General features: G+C 38.7%; 1 long non-coding RNA gene across 1 annotated transcript; it reads right to left on the bottom strand.

Annotated features, from left to right (window-relative positions):
- Positions 1 to 942: 942 nt before the first annotated feature.
- Positions 943 to 2,839, bottom strand: LOC141380107 (uncharacterized). Its single transcript, XR_012397554.1, has 2 exons — positions 2,794 to 2,839; positions 943 to 2,255 (listed from the first exon to the last, which is right to left on the bottom strand). It is a non-coding gene; the product is annotated as an uncharacterized lncRNA (long non-coding RNA).
- Between the last annotated feature and the right edge of the window lie 1,746 nt (positions 2,840 to 4,585).

Below are 4,585 nucleotides of genomic sequence, written 5' to 3'. Positions count from 1 at the left end.
TCTTTTTTTCGCTCGACATTACGAGCACTGCTCCATTTAAGCCCTCGCAGTCTGCGTTTACTTTAGCCGGCAGAGCTCGCGCTGAGAGGAGCTCTCTGTAAGGGACCGTCGGAAAAGTGCTTTATTTTTTTCGTTTTTTTCGTTTTTCTGCTCCGCTCAGTGCGAGCTCTCCCTGTTGCAAGGGCTTAAGTGTGTTTATTTGTGTGTGTGCTTGTGTGTGTGTGTTTGTTTGTTTGATGCTGTCTATGTTTGTGAATGTGTTTGAATTAGAGACAGTGTGTTGCTGTGTGTCTGTGTGTTTATACAGACAGCATGTTATAGCCTCCCCCCTAAAATATAACACTATATATGGAAAGCATCGGCAATGCACCGTGATGCACCAAGATATCGAATTGAACCGAATCGATGGCATGATAATCGTAACCGAACCGAACCGTGAGACCAGTATAGGTTCACACCTCTAATATATATATATATATATATATATATATATATATATATATATATATATATATATATATATATATATATATATACATTAACTTGCCTAATTAACTTAACTTGCCTAGTTGACCTAATTATCCTAGTCTTTAAACTGCATATAGTATCTTGTAAAATAAGTAGCAAAATATGACAAAAGAATTCAGACACAGGCTTCACAGTGGCGCAGTGGGTAGCACGTTTCCCACACAGCAAGAAGGTCGCTGGGTCAGTTGGCATTTTTGTGTGGAGTGTGCACGTTCTGTTGGCGTGGGTTTCCTCCGGGGGCTCAGGTTTCCCCCAAAAGCAAGTGGTAGAGGTGAATTGAGTCAGCTAAATTGTCCACAGTGAGTGTGAATGAGTGTGTATGGATGTTTCCCAGTGGTGGGTTGCAGCTGGAAGGGCATCCGCTGTATAAAACAAATGCTGGATAAGTTGGCGGTTCATACCTCTGTGGCGACCCTAGATTAATAAAGGGACTAAGCCGAAAAGAAAATGAATGCAACTGGTCAAAATAAATTAGTTTTAGAAAATAAATATCTATTTTTTATGTGTTAAACAGCACTTACAGTTGCAGAGGAGGGCTAATAATTTTGCCTTTATTTTTATTCTACTTAAAAATGTAACATTTAACACCATTTTTCTTGTTGCAAATGTTCTTGGATATAAATTTGGCTAATAAACACATTTCTTTTGCTTTTGATAGCTCTTAAAATGGATGTCTCCATCACAAAAAACGACTGTTATCTAGTAAAAGACATCTTCAAAATGACTTTTCAAGGCGTTCATTAGGCACCATCAACGCCAGCACACCGTCATTAGGAGATTTCCCACTCCTGTCGGCACTGACGGTACATTTCTACAAGTTAAAAAGACCTAATTAAACAGCTTAAAACAAAAGGAGTCTAAAATAAACCATCCCACTTTGTTTGAACAAGTCTCGGCTGTGTCACTCAGTTGCAGGAGGTGTATTTTCATTTCGGAGGAAAAGCCCCTGGAGACCCGTACAGCTGGATCTCACCAAAATGTGTGTGTATAATAAACAAACTCAGCTATAATAACATGCTGACACATCAGCCAGCCCTTCTATCTTACTATCCCCACGCTTCGCCATCACACCGCTAAATGCAGCCACGCCAGAGATGAAAGCAGTCTATGAATAAAGCTTACACCTCACAGCAGCTGCTCAAACACAAACACATTCTTATAGCTGGTGTGTGTGTATGTGTGTAACGACAGCTTAAACACAGTCCACAACTCTCACAAAGGAGCTCGCTGATGCCCACACATGATAATCCCTGACATCTCGAGGAGGAGAAGAAAGAAGAAAAAATACCCTGCTAATCACAGCATTTTAACTGGTTTTAATGCTTATAATAACAATTGTATTGGTTGTAATGGGAACTTTTGGTTTTGTGAATGTCTACTGGTAATTTATCTGCCTTCTGTTGGTGGTGTGTTAAAGGGTTCACCCAAAAACGAAAACCCAACCCCTGACACCTTCGTTTGTCTCTGCAACTCAAGTTGAGATATTTTAGATGAAATCCAGGAGCTCTCTCCTACATAGACAGCAATGCATCTGAAACATTCTAAAGAAAAGAAAAAGAACCAAAACATTCTCACAATAAACGTGACTTCAGTGCTTCAACTGTAATCATATAAAGCTCCAAGAACGGTTTTGTGCATTAAAAACAGTGTAAAATGACTTTTGACCTATGTCTTACATATCAGGTCAGGGAGTGTGTGTTTAACAACGGCTTAAACACAGTCTACAACTCTCCCGAAGTAACTCGCTGATGCCCACACATGATAATCCATGACATCTCGAGGAGAAAAAGAAAGAAGACAAAAAACCCACTAAGCTAGATAAAAATTACCATAGACATTTTATTGGTTTTAATGGTTATAATAAAAATTTTGATGGTTGTAATGGGAACTTTTGGTTTTGTGAATGTCTACTGGTAATTTATCTGCCTTCTGTTGGTGGCGTATTAAAGGGTTCACCTAAAAACAAAAACCTAACCTCCGAGAGCTTCATCTTTCTTTGGATCTCAAGTTAAGATATTTTAGATGAAATCCAGGAGCTCTCTCCTCCATAGACAGCGATGGTTCTGAAACATTCTAAAAGAAAAGAAAAAGAACCAAAACATTCTCACATTTTACGTGACTTCAGATGTTCAACTGTTATCATATGAAGCTCCAAGAACCGTTTTGTGCACCAAAAACAGTGTAAAATGAATTTTGTCCTATGTCTTACATATCAGGTCAGGGTGTGAGTGTTTAACATTGGCTTAAACAGTCCACAACTCTCACAAAGGAACTCACTGATGCCCACACGTGATAATCTGACATCTTGAGGAAAAGTAAGAAGAAGAAAAAATACTACACTAGATAAAAAATCACCGTAGACGTTTTACTGGTTTTAATGGTTATAATAAAAAATTGTTTAATCACTTTCATTGTCACATTATCAGCCTATGATGATTGGTTGTAATTGTATTGGTTGTGATGGAAACTTTTAGTTTTGTGAATGTCCACTGGTAATTCATCTGCCTTCTGATGATGGGTTGTTAAAGGGTTCACCCAAAAATGAAGACCTAACCTCCGAGACCTTCGTTTGTCTCCGGAACTCAAGTTAAGATATTTTAAATGAAATTCAGGAGCCCTCTCCTCTACCATGATCATGTGTAGCTTCACAAACCATTTTGTTCACCAAAAACAATGTAAAACGACTTTTGACCTATGTTTTATAGGTCAGGTTAGGATGTGCATTTACTACAGGCAACGCTTGTGTGTCAGACCAACACAATCTCACGGCAATTCGTAACTTTTTCATTTAGTGACTAATTCGTACAAATTCTTACGATCTAATTCGTAAATTTTGATACGATTTGAGTATCCCCCAATGACGGTTGGGTTTAGGGGTGGGGTTAGGTGCCACGCCCTCCTTTTTAAAATCGTACATTTTCTTACGACTGAACTCGTACGAATTCGTACGAATTAGCCACTAAACTGCCAAAACGTAAAATACTTACGTTTTCTCGTGACGCAAAACAGAAGACATCGGTAAGCAAAGTCGTTTTTACTTTTTGTTGTTTTTGGTGCATAAAAAAGTTGTTAGAGCTTCATATTATTACACATAACCCACTGAAGTCTGTTTTGACAATGTTTTGGCTCCTTTACTAAATATCTTGTGACCATTGCTGTTTATAGATTATAAGAGAGCTCCTGGATTTCATTTAAAATGTAATTTCATTCATTCATTTTCCTTCAGTTTAGTCCCTTTTTTAATCTGGGGTCGCCACAGCGGAATGAACCACCAACTTATTAGCATATGTTTTACACAGCGGATTCCCTTCCAGCTGCAACCCATCACTGGGAAACGTCCATACACACTCATCCACAAACATACACTACGGACAATTTCACATACCCAATTCCCCTATAGCACATGTGTTTAGACTGTGTAGGAAACCGGAGCACCTGGAGGAAACCCACACCAACATGGGGAGAACATGCAAACTCCACACAGAAATTTGTATTCCTAATATGAGCAAAGGTCTCAGGGAATGGGAATGACTTGTGGTTAAGTAATTAATAACAGAATATTTATTTTTAGATGAACTAAACCTTTCAAACTAATAAACCCCAATGTAACATGTCCCAAAACACATTAGAAACCCTTAAATGTTCTGGTTTCGATGGTGATATTATGTAACGGTTTAATTTTGATTATAGTGGAAACCATCTGTATCTTTTGTGGGTTCTATTGGATTCACCAGCAGGGCAAAACTCAGCAGGCTTCGGTGTCGTCCATTGAAGTCGAGTAATTATGCTACGAAAACCTCCTACAGTCACTGGGTGGAATAATAATTGCAATTTACCAACAATTAAAGACAAAGAGACTTGGAAACGGAAGCCTGTAATTATGTGCTGATGACCACTTTGGCTGCGGTGGGAGCTTAACACCAGTGGGCCTGGCATGCAAATAAAAGCACATGATCTGTGCCACGTACTTGATGTAAGAAAAACTGGAATCAAATTCAGAGGGAATTGAAATTCATCTCAGGCTGTTAAACAAAAGCTAGAGTGTATATTTAGCCTT

The sequence above is a fragment of the Danio rerio genome, chromosome 22 (genome assembly GCF_049306965.1).
Source record: "Danio rerio strain Tuebingen ecotype United States chromosome 22, GRCz12tu, whole genome shotgun sequence".
NCBI lineage: Eukaryota > Metazoa > Chordata > Actinopteri > Cypriniformes > Danionidae > Danio > Danio rerio.
This window is presented reverse-complemented; position numbering and strand designations above follow the sequence as displayed.